Below are 16,401 nucleotides of genomic sequence, written 5' to 3' on the forward strand. Positions count from 1 at the left end.
GTTTCATGTTTGGGGGGTCGCTTTCAGGGGGAAGGAAGTCTTCCCAGTGATGTCATTCCCCCGGAAGGAGGAATGCTTTCCCTCTTCCTCCATGCGTACGAATAAAATTCATCCCATGTCTGGATTCTAGGGATAGTGGAAGCAGACCTAAAATTGGAATTCCAGACTATCCTTCCACCCCTGCGAACCTTCATGGTGACACGATCTCTGAAGGTCTTCCAAGCAATAGTTAGTCCTGGAGGCAGAGTTTTTGGTCCTCTTGGAGGTACCCATAGAAGAATAAGGAAAGGGATTATATTCCCCCCCTTTCTTGATAAAGAATCTGGATGGCACTTTCAGAACTATAGCTGACTGTGACGCGGGTGCCACGTGATGCCGACGCTGCGGGCCGCCCCGCCTATCATGACGCGGTATGCATCATCAAAGGTCCTCAAACCTATCGATCAGACTATGGACATCCGGTTTTTTACACACGTGGTGATTGGCGTGGGCACATTTAAAAGGGATCACATTGACACTGACACATACTCCCTGACGAAGGTTCGCCGAAACGCGCGTTGGGGTGGATGTACACCACCCGGCCTTGGTACGCTCCTGGCTTCCTGTATCCAAGGTAGCTATATATTTTATCTTCATACGGAATCATGACTTATAAACTACCCTAGATGGATGGGAATATTAGAGCAGTGTTATGGATTGGAGCATATTTATTTAATCATCGATAATATTGTCGGGCCATAAGGGCTGGCTGTGTGATATGTCTGTTCTCTTTTCTGTACATGGTCATTGGTGTTTACTACTCCTTATGTAATCTAATTGGCTTTTAGCTAAGATATATTCAATAGAGATTTATATATTTTTTACATCTAAGTAATGTTTATGGGCTTTATGTCGCTATTTTTTCCTTGGTCATTTTTCTCAGTTGTTTTTGCGATGCCCTCTCGTTAATCGTCCATGAGTCTCCCCATTGTGGTGGTGTATTAGCTGCGTGATTATGCGGACTCTTCTGTGGTATGTCTTAATGAGAAAAGATGCATACTACCATGTTTCAATCCATGCAGAAGCTGAAAAATTCCTGAGAGTGGCCTTATCCATAAACTAGAGAATCAGACATTTTCAGTTCAGGGCCCCGGCCTTTTGGTCTGTCCATGGCTCCGAGAGTATTTACAAAGATCATAGTGGAGATGACAGCGAATCTTTGTGAACAGCACACCCTAATAATTCCATACTTAGACTATTTCCTGACGGTAGGCAGATCACTAGAACCCTGCATACAGGGATGGTGGATCGGCACTCCGTTAGCGTGGTGCACGTGGAGTAGAATATGCAGAAAGGAAGTAATTCCCGGCACTCACGTATTCAGTGAATAATTGCTCACTAGATCGCTCACTCAGCTGCACATGGAGGTAGACACAGGTACGCTTTCTTTAAATCTCTTGTTGGTTTATTAGAATGTGGCATAAACCAACATTGAGTCAATGAAAATAAAACAGCCCTTTGGGCAAACGGGAAAACAAAAAAATAAAATGGTCACGCAAAACACAGTCCTTGTGTTAGCAGGGGTCCACCTGCTCAGAGTCTAGCAACTCCACAAGGTTCAGGTCAGCTCAACACAAACATGTCTGGAGTTTGCCTCCCCAGACTTACTGAACAAGTAATGCCTCAGCAGACCTTGTATTTAGACCCCAGACCGCACCTTCAGGTGGAGATATGGAGAACAACCTCCCCCCGCTCTATGGTTGTTCTTATAAAGACATACATTTTACAAGTGGTGACTTAACCCTTCTCAGCAAATAATATGCTGAAGGAAACTTAACGGCTTTATTTCACTAAAGCTAATGGCCTCAGGAAAACATATCTCCCCTCCAGCACTTTACCAGTGACTTTGTCACATCTTTTATTTCATTGCCAATTCCAGTGGACATTTCAGCCCGTCCCAGGCTTTTTTCAGCAATACAGTCATCATACAATCACTAGTTTATAAAGGATTACACCTCAGAAGTGACATCAGATGTAAAACAAAAAACCACCTACCCGATATAATTCTTCATGCATGAATCCCGTATAACATAATTTATTTTTCATTTTATGTATTTTTTGAATTATTATATTATTCACGGCTACGTAGACGTTATTACATTAAATATAATTAATCAAAGCTATATTGATGAATCATATGCTATACAGAAAGTTTATTCCTTAGAACATTATAGTGTATCAAATCTATTCTATTAGTTATTTTTAAATTAATCCTCTATTAGATTTATTTCTATTCAATTTACTAATATGAAGTTGAAACATGATTATCTCATTATATTATTATTATTATTATTATTATATCATACGTAAATTATCTTATGAAAATAACTTCCACTTGGACTGTGTCGAGTATCATCATTGAAATTACATCAAGTAGGGATTCATCAATATTTAATCAGCGCAACAATGTTGTCTAAAACAAAGAAATACCGTATTTTTCGGACTATAAGACGCACCTAGGTTTTAGAGGAAGAAAATAGAAAAAAAAATGTAAGCAAAAAATGTGGTCATGATGCCCTGTTAAGGGGGAGGGGGTCGGCTGCTGACACTGTTATAGGGGTAATGTCCCCCAATTCTGTTAATATTCCCCATCTTGGTCTGTATGGCCCCCTCCTTCCTGTTATACGTGGCCCTCATCACCATCCGGATATGCATGGCACCCCTCAACCCCATCCTGATATGCGTGGCACCCCTCATCCCCATCCTGGTCTGCATGGCACCCCAATCCCCCATCTTTGTATGCATGGCACCCCAATCTCCTATCCTGGTATGCATGGCACCCCTTGATCCCCATCCTGATATGCTAGGCATCCCTCATCCTGGTAGGCATGGCACCCCTCATCCTGTTATGCATGGTCCCCCTCATCTTGGTATGCATGGCACCCCTCATCCTTCTTCCTGGTATGCATGACACCCCTCATCCTGGTATGTGTAGCATCGGCGTCTCTGCTCCCTGCCAGGCAGAGACGCCGTCCCTCTCACCGCCGCGCTCCCTGCCCGGCGTCCTCCAGCGCTCCTCTTCCTGCTTCTGCCGGCGTGCGCAGCTTCCCGGGCACTGTGCTTAGGGCGCGCGCGCTCCCCCCCTCTTAAAGGGGCCGCGAGCGCCGCCCTAAGGAGTCCCCGGCCAATTGCCGGAGGTCCTCCCATATATAAAGCACCTCCTCCAAAATGGAGGTGCCCGAGCAATAATTGATGCACAGTGTACTTACCTCTGCTTCAGCCCTCAGGTCCCGCTGCTAGCCTGACTACTAGTCCTGCCCGCCAGCCCGACTATCAGTCCAGTCCGCCAGCCTGACTACTCTCCAGCCCGACAGTCTGTCTTCCGTCCAGTCCGCCAGTCTGTCTATGGGCTTTGCCCACCTGCTTACCTGGAAGCACCTGCCTGTTACCTGTCAGCCTACCTGGAGGCTCCTGCCCGTCACTTGCCGTGACCACCTGTCTGCCTACCTGGAGGCTCCTGCCCGTCACTTGCCATGACCACCTGACAGCCTACCTAGAGGCTTCTGCCTGTCACTTGCCGTGACCACCTGACAGCCTACCTAGAGGCTCCTGCCTGTCACTTGCCGTGACCACCTGACAGCCTACCTGGAGGCTCCCGCCTGTCGCCTGCTGTCTCTGCCACTTCATCTACCCGGATCTCTCATCAGCCTGCCTGCTGTGCCCATCTGCAGTATCGGTCGGTCTCAGCCATCTGACGCGTTGGAGTCACCTGCTCTCTTACAAGGTCGTCCCCAGAGTAGCACCTGGTCCCTCTGCTCGGTCCCTCCCTGGTCACGGAGTCGTTAGCCGCCGTACGACCTTGGTCGGTCCGAGTTGATACTTAGTTACGCCCCTCTGGGTCCCTCCTTGTTCCGCAGCACAGAGGTTCCACCATCCGGATCCGTAACAGTATGCATGGCACCCCTCATCCTGGTATGCATGGCACCCCCTGATCCCCATCACGCTGCACACACAAAAATAAACAATTATAATCACCTCCTCTCTCCTCCAGCGCTACGTCCCACTCTGCTGTCGACACTCACTATGAAAGGTGCACATGGCGTCCCTGCCATGCGCCCTCACAGTGTGAGATGCTGTTCTGGAATAGTTACTGCTCCCTGCGCCAGAACTGTGTGTGTGTGGAGCAGTGACCATTAACTCACACGGTACCTGCAGTACAGCTCCTGCTGCGGACGGCGGTCTTTGTGCCCACTATTAAAGACCATGAATATTCACTACAACCCATGGGAGTGGATTTTGGTGAATATTCATGGTCTTTAATAGCGGGAACACAAACCGGACAGAGGCAGCAGGAGCCGCACTGCGGCTACAGTGTGCGCTTTTGAGGAAAATTAATATTCATTGTTCTCCACGCCCATGGGCGTGCGGAGCAGTGAATATTCATTTTCTTTAGCAGCGGGCACAGTGTAGGCTGCAGCAGGCGGCTCCTGCCTCCTGTGCCCCGCCGCCGCTCCCCCCACACCCCTCACCACCCACAGCCATAGGTATATAGTACGGGGCACAGTTCGGACTATAAGACACCCCCACTTTCCTCCAAAATTTTGGAGGAAAAAAGTGCGTCTTATAGTCCGAAAAAATACGGTATATTTTTTAATCACAAACAAATTTAAGGTAAAAATAAAAGATAAAATTTCATATATTGCGACTCATTTCATAACCTTTATTAATACATTCGGGGATAACGTTTTTACATTATGTATCCAATACGCCTCACTTCGGAGGAGCATTGTCTTTATATTACCACCCCTCCTAGGAATTCTAGGAATTATCACCTGTTCCAGCTCTTGGTATTTTAATTGTGCGATAATATGTGTGTTTTTTTTTCCTGAAAATGTGCTGGAAGAGGTAATGGCAATACCAATAAAGGTAATATCTCCGCACCTTATTGTGGATTTGTGCTTATTAATCTTTGTACCAACTGATTGTGTGGTTTCTCCACTATAAGCTAAACCACAGGGACATTTTATCATATAAATCACGTTATTGGAGAGGTAAGTAAAAAAAAACTTTTCTTTTTCGTGGTTTTCCGGTTTGAGAGTCATAAAAAAAAAAAATTCTCCTTTAGCAACATTATTACATTGGAAACATCCCAAACATGGATATGTACCGTTTTTTCCTACTAGAAATAAAGGTTTGTTTAGATTCTCTCTTTTCACTACCTAGGTCCGCACGCACTAATTTATCTTTAATATTAGTCAACTTTTTGTTACAAATCAATGGGAGATTCTCAAACTGTGATATCTGAGGATACGCATGATGTCAGATATGCCGATGTTTTTTAACAATATGATCAACTTTTAAATTGATTGGATGATATTCCCTGACAAAAGGTATCCTGTGTGATAATGCACTTCTAGATCTTTCATTAGACAGAGAATCCTCTTTAACTTTCTCTAACAGGTGGCGTGGATAACCTCTCGCCATAAAATCATGTCGCATTTCAGTACGTCTCTGTTCACAAAGAGATGGTTTGGACACAATTCTGCATATCCTTTGTAACTGTGATTTAGGGATAGCCCTCTTAAGAGAATAAGAGTGCGCACTTTCAAAGTATAAAACACTATTTTTGTCTGTATTTTTTTTCTATATAAATCTGTATCCAGACTATTATAATTTTTAATAATTGATGTATCTAAAAAAATTTATTCTTCCCAAATCGTTTGTCGTGGTAAATTTTAATTCATCCCAAATATTATTCAGATATTTTTCAAAATCTTGCATTGCCTCTAGTGTGGCCCCTCCCATATGCAAATGACATCGTCAATATATCTATACCACGTTTTCACGTGTGTTTGAAATAAAATATGTTTGTATATAAATCGTTCTTCAAAGAATGCCATATATGCATTTGCATATGGGGGGGCCACATTAGCACCCATCGCCAAACCCCTCCGGTGACAATAGAAAGTGTCCTGAAAGAGGAAATAGTTCTCATTGAGGACTAGAGTAAAAAAAAACGATAATGCAATCAATTTGGAAGTGTGTAAATTAATTTCAATTCAAAATCCAATGGATCGCCTCAAGTCCCTTGTGATGTTCTCTAGAAGTGTATAAATTAGCTCCATCAATGGTAACTAATATAGTATCATCTCCACTATCATCAATCATTTTAATTTTTTTCAAAAAAGTCTTTAGTATCCAGAAGAAATGCTTTTGTTTTTTTTTTTATTAAAAGTGTGAGGAGGATCCTTTCCAACATGATTGATAAACGGGGATAATACCGAGTTAGTTGATGCCACAATTGGCCTTGCCCGGAGGATCAATTAAGGTTGTATGCACCTTTGGCAGTATATAAAATACAGGTGTAAGGGGATCCGTCTTCACCAAAAACTCCGCTAATTTATCATCAATAATACCCAGGTTTTTATATTTATCAATCATGTTGGAAATTTTCCTCTGAATTTTGGGCAAGGGATCATGGCTCAGTGGTACATAGGTCGTCTGATCTGACAATTGTCGCAAGATTTCTTTTTATTATATTGGTAACGATCCATTACCACCACTGAACCACCCTTAGCTGCCGGTTTAATTTCGATCGAATCATCATGCGTTAAAGAAGTCAATGCTTGTCTCTCTCTTAAACCCAAATTCATTCTTGGATAAGGACCACTTTGTCTATCTGCATACGTGAATTTTGGGTGGAGAGAAAAAGCTTCTTTGTCTTAATCCCAGTTCAGATGCAGTAAAGCATTTCACCTGTAATACAGGTAAAGTGCGCGCAGGTGTAATCACATTTGAAAAATACGTTTTAATCTGACATTACGGAGAAACTTAATGTCCAAATCAAGTTGAAATGTATTGTTTGGACATAACAACAAATGAAAGTCCTTTCTGCAATACCTGCATCTGAATTGCAGAAAAAGTTTTTGATGAAATGTTTATAGCAAGGGACTCCTCTCTACCGAGATCTTGTTTGCATCGCAGGTGTAGCTGTGTCGGTGATGGCGACCTGCTCTCCTCCTCTTCTTGTGATGTTCTGCTTCTTTGTTCTCGCGTAAAAAGGACGTGGATCCTGAGAACTCACTGCTAGATTCAGATGAATAAAAATCATTCCTAAAACATTGTCTGGGATTTCTAATCCTATTGGAAGTTTGCTCTCGCCATCTATAAACTTTATTATTTAGATAGTCTTCAGTGTCACGAGTAAATTTCCTTCTTTCTCTCTCTTGTAAATCCTTTCAATGAATATCCTGAACAGAATTACAAAGATTCCTTCATAATGGAAAGTTTATCAGATTTCAAACAGGAGGTTAATTGCTCTTCAATATTAGCACTCTGAACTTTAAGGTCAGCGATGGCTTTATGCAATCTGTCAATAGTTAGTAACATCAAATCCATAGAGCATTTATTAAGCACTTGCTCAAAATCATCGCAGAATATATTATCTTCTGAAAACAGCGTAGAGCGTAGGTTAAACCCTTAAGTCCTGCTGTATTTTCTTTTCTCGATAATATTCTACAAGTGTTTCAGCATGCAACTTGTATGAAATCAACCTCTTAGTTTCCCCTCTCAAAGTCCTGTCTTTTGAACTCACTTGTTGGGATTTTCAGGAAATCTGTTCATATTGTGGATTGCGCCATAATTCTAGCGGCTTCTTCCTAATTGAAAATCCGACTTGTTGCAGCGATGGTGAAAAATGTGTGCTCGTATCCCAATATGAATACAGGGATGGTGGATCGGTGGTGGTGGTGCACGTGGAGTAGAATATGCAGAAAGGAAGTAATTCCCAGCACTCACTTGTTCAGTGAATAATTGCTCTTTTATTTCATTGCCAATTCCAAAGGATGTTTCAGCCTGTCCCAGGCTTTTTTCAACAATGCACTCATCATACAATCACTAGTTTATATTAAATTAGATTAGATTAGATAAGTCGCATTATTATTTTTTATTATTATAGCACTATTAATTCCTTTACGCTTTACATGTTTAAAAGGGGTATACATAGCAAACAACAAGTACAATAATTGGAACAAAAACAAGTCAGCAACTGGTACAGAAGGAGAGAGGACCCTGCCCGCGAGGGCTCACAATCTACAAGGGATGGGTGAGGATACAGTAGGTGAGGGCAGAGCTGGTCGTGCAGCAGTGTGGTGGAGCAAGGGTTACTGCAGGTTGTAGTCTTGTCGGAACAGGTAGGTCTTCAGGCTCCTTTTGAAGGTTTCCACGATCGACGAGAGTCTGATGTGTAGGGGTAGAGAGTTCCAGAGTAGGGGGGATGCACGGCAGAAATCTTGTATGCGATTGTGGGAAGAGGAGATAAGAGAGGAGTAAAGAAGGAGATCTTGTGAGGATCAGAGGTTGCGTGCAGGTAAGTACCGGGAGACTAGGTAACAGATATATGAAGGAGACAGACTGTGGATGGCTTTTTATGCCATGGTTAGGGTTTTGAACTGGAGTCTCTGGGCAATGGGGAGCCAGTGAAGGGATTGACAGAGAGGAGAGGCTGGGGAATAGCGGGGGGACAGGTGGATTAGTCGGGCAGCAGAGTTTAGGATAGATTAGAGTGTTAGAAGGGAGGCCACAGAGCAGGAGGTTGCAGTAGTCGAGGCGGGAGATGATGAGGGCATGCACGGGTGTTTTTGCAGATTCGTGGTTGAGGAATGTGCGGATCCGGGAAATATTTTTGAGTTGGAGTCGGCAGGAAGTGGAAAGGGCTTGGATATGAGGTTTGAAGGAGAGATCAGAGTCAAGGGTTACCCCGAGGCAGCGAGCTTGCGGGACTGGGGAGAGTGGACAGCCATTGACTTTGATAGATGGGGGGTTGAGCGAGATGGTGGAAAGATGATGAATTCAGTTTTATCCATATTAAGTTTTAGAAATCTAGAGAAGAAAGATGAAATAGCAGACAGACATTGTGGGATTTTGGTTAGTAAGGAGGTGATATCAGGTCCAGAGAGGTAGATCTGTGTGTCATCGGCATAGAGGTGATACTGAAAGCTGTGAGACTCTATGAGCTGTCCCAGGCCGAAGGTGTAGATGGAGAAGAGCAGGGGTCTTGGAACTGAGCCTTGGGGAACACTGACAGATACGAGGCGAGGTGAGGAGGTGGTGTGTGAGTGGGAGACGCTGAATGTCCGGTCTGTTAGGTATGAAGAGATCCAAGATAGGGCCAAGTTTGTGATGCCAAGAGATGATGGTCTACTGTGTCAAAGGCAGATGACAGGTCCAGAAAGAGAAGGGCAGAGTAGTGTCGCTTGGATTTGGCGGTCAGTAGGTCGTTGGTGTCTTTAGTCAGGGCAGTTTCAGAAAAATGGTGCGGTCGGACGCCAAATTGGAGGCGGTGAAAGAGGGAGCAGGAGGAGAGGTGGGAGAACAGCTCAAGATGGACGTGTTGTTCCAGTAGTTTTGAGGCATAGGGGAGAAGCAATATAGGGCAATAGCTAGTGAAAGAGGATGGGTCAAGGGATGGATTTTTGAGGATGGGTGTGATCGAGGCATGTTTGGAGCATGAGGGGAAGACACCAGTTGCTAGTGACAGGTTGAAGAGGTGGGTTAGGGTTGGGATGAAGACTGCAGGTTTGGGATGAGGTGGAACGGGATTGGGTCAAGTTCACAGGTGGTGAGATGTTACTTGGAGAGAAAAGTTGATCTTCTGTGATGGCGGAGAAGCTGGTTTTGGAGGAGGAGAGTTGAGTAGATATGAAGAGGGACTGTGGGGACTTATGGCATTATATGAAATTTTATCTAATAGAGGAGGATTAATTTAAAAAGAACTAATAGAATAGATTTGATGCACTATTATATTCTAAGGAAAAAAACTTTCTGTATAATAGTATATGATTCATCAATATAGCTTTGATTAATTGTATTTAACCCCTTAAGCCCCGCGGGTGGTTTGCACGTTAATGACCGGGCCAATTTTTACAATTCTGACCACTGTCACTTTGAGGTAATTACTCTGGAACGCTTCAACGGATCCCCCTGATTCTGAGATTGTTTTTTCGTGACATATTGTACTTCATGATTGTGGAAAAATTTCTTCGATATCACTTGCGTTTATTTGTGAAAAAAATGGAAATTTGGCGAAAATTTTGAAAATTTTGCAATTTTCAAAATTTGAATTTTTAAGCCCTGAAATCAGAGCGATATGTCACACAAAAGAGTTAATAAATAACATTTCCCACATGTCTACTTTACATCAGCACAATTTTGGAACCAAAATTTTTTTTTGTTAGGGAGCTATAAGGGTTAAAAGTTGACCAGCGATTTTCTCATTTTTCCAACAAAATTTACAAAACCATTTTTTTAGGGACCACATCACATTTGAAGTCACTTTGAGAGGTCTCTATGACAGAAAATACCCAAAAGTGACACCATTCTAAAAACTGCACCCCTCAAGGTGCTCAAAACCACATTCAAGAACTTTATTAACCCTTCAGGTGCTTCACAGGAATTTTTTGAATGTGGAAGAAAAAAATGAACATTTAACTTTTTTCACAAAAATGTTACTTTAGACCCAATTTTTTTTATTTTCACAGGGGTAACAAGAAAAAATGGACCGCAAAATTTGTTGTGCAATTTCCCCTGGGCACGCAGATACCCAATATTTGGGGAAAAAACACTGTTTGGGCGCACTGTAGGGCTCGGAAGGGAAGGAGCGCCATTTGACTTTTTGATTGTAAAATTTGCTTGAATAATTAGCGGACACCATGTTGCGTTTAGAGAGCCCCTGTGTGCCCAAACTTTGGAGCTCCCTCACAAGTGACGCCATTTTGGAAACTAGACCCCCCAAGGCACCTTTCTAGATGCATAGTGAGCACTTGGAACCCCCAGGTGCTTCACAAATTGATTCGTAATAATGAAAAAGTGAAAAAAAAAACACCTTTTCATTTTTACGAATCAATTTGTGAAGCACCGCGGTGAACCCTGACGGCCAGCCCCCCTCTCCCAATACTGGTGCCTGTCCGCTGGTGGGTCGAGCGAGCCCCCCTGTGGTGGAGGCAGCTCTAAGCTTTTTAATTTAAATTGTCTCTCTAATTTGAATGAATACACTTTAAATCCATTTACAAGGATCTATTGGAGGGCAAGTCTCATGCCAGCAGCCGCGTAATTCCAGCTCCAGTAGCGTCCACTAAAGCTGCTGCAGTTAAAAAGCTTTTATAAGGATCGAGCTCGGCTGTCCACCGCAAGGCATCCTACTGCCAGTCCGAGCCCCTATGCCTTGGGGTGCCTCCTGATGCTCTTCACTGAGTATCCCGTGGTCCCGAAGCATTTCCTTTGAAAAAATGAAGTGTCCAAACTACAGGTGGTGTAGCTTGCTTAACAGCCGGGATAATCCGCTGACTAGCAGACCCTGCTACTAGGCACAAAGTATTTCCTGGGCTAGATGCAGTTAAAAATTTGTAATTAGATACTCTCGTTGGATGCTGAGAAAGCATTCCATAGAGTCTCCTGGCACGCCATATATGATTCTCTTAAAAAGCTGGGGGTAGGGGTCTAGGGGACCCTTTTATAGCCAAAATCACGGCCCTGTATCGCAATACGTCACCTAGGCTGAAGATAAATGGAACTGTAGCACCCTGAGGGCTCGGTTGCTACAGAGGTATTGCACCTCACCCAGAGGTGTGATATCTCACTCTCAGGTAAGGATGTAGTGTGGATCAGGACCCGACACCTGCATGCATTACACCACATTGCCGTGGGGCAGGGCGACCAATATGCCCCTGAGATGGGCACGACAGTCCCTGTCCCTGGCTGGAGTGGGGGGAGGGAACACTGAGGAAGGGGAACCCTGTAGTGCAGGAGCAGGGAGGAAGCAGTTCCTGGGTGCATTGAGAAGGGAGTATAAAAGGTGGGCACCATCTTAGTTCAGTGCAGAGAAGTCTGAGCAGAAGTGGCAGGGAGCAGGGGCTCTGCATGAGCTCTGCTCCCGAGGCGGGCCTAGTAACAGAGGCCCAGGCCTGGAAGAGGGAGAAGGAAGGAAGAGGAGCGGAGAAGGCTCCAGGAACGAGGAACGAAGGGATCTCAGGGGTGCGGACGGGCGAGTCGCCACCGCACGCCCAAATCCACCTGCGTGGAGGGGTCAGGCCAAAGGGGGAGACCGGTCCCCGAAACTAGTGGAGGCAGGAAACGACCCTCAGCTAGAAACAGGAGGCTGTGACATTTTATGTGGCGCAGCCCCTCGCTACACCCGCTAGGAAGGCACCACATAGGGTCAGGGAAACTGGCGCCAAGTTTACCAAGAGGAGGCCCGAGGCAGCCGGACAGAAGGGTTGGTAAGAAAGGCCAGACAAAGGACACACAAAGGGGGTCCTGTGAAGCACTCCAAAGTTATCTGGGAGTTGTCTGAGCCCCTCACCTGGTGAGCACAGTACGACGTGGGCAGCCGTTACCTGCAGACGTGGTCTGGATAATAAGAACTGTGAGTAAAGGCCCTGGACTGCATCACTGACTCCGTGTCATTACTGCTGCTGCCCTGCACCATCACCCCCATCCTCCGCATACACTGCCCTGAGGCTATACTCCTCCCATGGGGAGTTATGCTACGCTCTGCTGCACCCACAACACCAGCCTCAGCGGTCTGCCCTGCAGCGGCGGTTCACTCTGACCGCAATCCACGGGTGGCGTAGTCGGACATTTAAACATCAAAACCACATAAATAGTTCCGCCACTGGTTTGACCGCCCTGAGCCACGGAACCGGGTTGCCGCCACGGAGACTACAACCACCAGCATCCACCAAAAAGGGTCCGGCTCCGGGTGTCCCAAGGCCCAGGGGGCGCGTCAGAACATTTTCATCACCTTTCACAATCACCAATGGGACAAGGCAGGGATGTTCTCTGTCCCCTCTCTTATACATCCTAGTGACGGAGCACCTGCTCTCATCAATTCGCCATAACCCCAATATTAGGTGGATTGAGGTGGGAGGCACCGAGTACAAGTGCTCTCTATTTGCTGATGATGTCCTAGTATATATCACTCAATCACATATATCCATCCATGCTGTTATGGCTGAAATAGATCACTTTGTTACATGGTCAAATTTTAAAATCAATGCAGCGAAGTCTGAGGCCCTCGATGTCTCCCTCCCCAAATCCATATAGGATTCCATCCAGTCCAACTTTCCCTTTGCCTGGCCCTCACAGGGTATCAAATACTTAGGAATTCCTATTCATAGAGACCTCTCCCATCTATGTTATCTTAATTTTGGGCCCTTTATTGAACAACTCCATACAGACCACGGTTGGCAAGTTAGAACTGTAAGATTCACTACGTGAACCACTGGTGTTTTGTGGAAAAGCACATGTACACTGTGTTCCAAATTATTATGCAAAAAGTGTTTAGGAGTGATAAGGGAAGAATTTGTTTGTTTGTCAGTTAAACTCATTGATGGTGATGTGTGTCAGGGCTCTTTATATCACTGTAAGCAATTGCAGACACCTGTGCTAATTAGTTTGGCAGGTGTGTCCAATGAAAGGCAAGACTACTTAAGAAGGCTGTCTCACATTATTAAGCAGCCTACATTTTCTGCCAAAATGGGAAAGAAAAAGGATGTGTCGGCTGCTGAGAAGCAACAAATTGTGGAGTGTTTAGGTCAAGGCATGACTACAATCAACATTGTGCGATGATCAGGATGAAGTGTCTTGGCAATCAAGAAGTATGTAGCTGATTCACAGTACACACGTGTGCGTGCTGATAAGGGCAAATTGAGGACTCTTTCCTACAGGCAATTACGTCAGGTTGAAAGAGCAGCGGCAAAAAAGCCTTGTCATAGCAGCAGACAAGTTTTTGAAGCTGCTTGTGCCTCCAACGTCCCCCGAACAACAAGATGCAGGGTCCTTCAGAGGTTTGCAGCTGTGCATACGCCATCCTGTCGACCTCCTCTATCCACTTCACACAAGCAGAAACGGCTCCAGTGGGCCAAACATTACATGAAGACTGATTTCAAAACTGTTTTGTTCACGGATGAGTGCCGTGCAGCGCTCGATGGTCCAGATGGATGGAGTGGAGGATGGCTGGTTGATGGACACCCCACGCAAACACGGCTACAGTGCCAACGAGGAGGAGGTGGAGTAATGTTTTGGGCTGGAATCATGGGGAGAGAGATTGTCGGCCCCTTTAGGATCCCTGAAGGCGCTAAAGATGAACTCCATAATGTATGTGGATTTTCTCAAACAGCACTTCCTGCCATGGTTCAAGAAGAAGAACCGTGTATTTCACAGCAAGATCATTTTTCTGCATGATAATGCACCATCTCATGCTGCACATAAAACATCTGCATCTCTGGCTGATATGGGCATAAAAGGGGACAAACTTATGGTGTGACCCCCATGCTCCCCTGACCTCTACCCCATTCAGAACCTTTGGAGCATCATTAAAAGGAGTGTCTATGATGGCGGGAGGCAGTTCACATCTAAGCAACAGCTCTGGGAGGGTATTCTGTCCTCATGCAAAACAATTGAAGCAGAAACCATCCAAAACCTGACAAATTCAATGGACGAGAGAGTTCAGAAGCTCCTTTCGAACAAGGGGTCCTATGTGAAAATGTAACATCACCTAGAATAAAGTTTTGAGTTGAAAACTGTTTGATTTCAGTTTCTAACAACCTGCTAATGCTTATAATTTCAAAAATGATCATTTTTTTGGTCTTTATTAAAATGAAAAGGTTGATCGAAAAGTTTGGGGGATCTAAGAGTGTGGCAACCCAGTAGTCATGATTACTTCGAATTCTGACAATATGAGGGTCATGCTGCAGGTAGTGCAGCAAGAAGGCACTTATGTGTCTTGCGCATCTCGGAGCCCCAAAATTATTTTCCGGGCTAGATGCAGCTAAAAATTATTATTAATTTTAAATCTGGTGAAGCTTTAGTATAGATGGCCTAATAGGATCAGTGCTGCACACTGCTACAAAGCCCAAATTATTTTCCAGTCAAGATACAGATAAACATGATTAGTAATTTTAAATTTGGTGGAGCTTATTATAGATGGCCTAATAGAATCAGTGCTGCACACTGCTACAAAGCCCAAATTATTTTCCAGCCAAGATACAGATAAACATGATTAGTAATTTGAAAGCTTAAAACGGTTGGTAGGGTGATTTTAACCAATCATCAAGCTTTTACTCTCCCCAGGATGACACAGGGGTAGAAAAGTCGTTTCGGATCCATGATTTGTTCATCTTTATGAACGTGAGTCTGTCTACATTATCAGTGGAGAGCCGCTTGCGCTTATCTGTCAGCACACCACCAGCAGCGCTGAACACACGTTCAGACAGAACGCTGGCTGCGGGGCATGACAAGATCTCCAAGGCGTAAGTGGCTAGCTCTGGCCATTTATCCAGATTGGAAGCCCAAAAAGAGCAAGGGTCCAGAGACACAGTCGTGGCTTCAATGTTTACTTGGAGATACTCCTGTACCATCGTCTCTAGGCGTTGACTATGTGTTAGACTTCTTGTCTCCTGTGGCCTTGCAAAGGATGGGCTAAAAAAGTGGTGAAATGATTCCGCAAAATTGATGTTACCAGCAGATACTGTGGTTCTGTTACGGTTTGAGTGCTGAACACTTGACGGTCCCACGGTTGGCAAGTTGGAACTGTGAGATTCACTACGTGCACCACTGGTATTTTGTGGAAAAGCACATGTAAGATTCTGCAACAGTCTCTGCTGATACACCTGCATGCGTGCATCCCTTTCTATGGCAGGAATAATTTCTGCAAATTTACTTTTGTACCGGGGATCTAACAGTGTGGCAACCCAGTAGTCAGGATTATTTCTAATTCTCACAATTCGAGGGTCATGTTGCAGGTAGTGCAGCAAGAAGGCACTCATGTGTGTTGCGCATCCAGGAGCACCAAGTCCCTGTTGTGTTGGTGGCGAGGTAACAATCATGCTTCCTTCCTCTGTCCTCTCCCCCCAACCTCGCACAACAGAAATGTGATCAAGGTCTCCCTCATCTGATGAGTCTTCCATCAGTTCGTCCTCCACGTCTTCCTGGGCTCCTGCACCTTCCTCACTAGTTTGGCTGCTACCATGCGCCCTGGTAAAACCATCTCCCCCACCCTCACATGCCTGCCGCCTTGGTGCTGCCGACCGTCTGGACCTTGCAGATGTTAGCCCTTCCGCATACAACTCCTCCTCCTCTACTTCCTCCACCTCCTCTTGTGCCACCACCTGACTCCGAATTCTGTTTAACATGTGCTCCAGCATGTAAATCACCGGAATAGTCATGCTGATAATGGCATCGTCAGCACTAAACATCTTCGTCGCCATTTCAAAACTGTGCAGAAGGGTGCATAGGTCCCTGATCTGAGACCACTCCTCCAGCGTGATTTGCCCCACCTCTGGATCTCGTTGGCCCAGGCTATACGTCAGAACGTATTGCACCAGGGCTTGTCGGTGCTGCCACAGTCGCTGCAACATGTGCAGA

The sequence above is a fragment of the Phyllobates terribilis genome, unplaced genomic scaffold (genome assembly GCF_046119375.1).
Source record: "Phyllobates terribilis strain yellow unplaced genomic scaffold, ASM4611937v1 Scaffold_291__1_contigs__length_2406647, whole genome shotgun sequence".
In the NCBI taxonomy this organism is placed as follows: Eukaryota; Metazoa; Chordata; class Amphibia; order Anura; family Dendrobatidae; genus Phyllobates; species Phyllobates terribilis.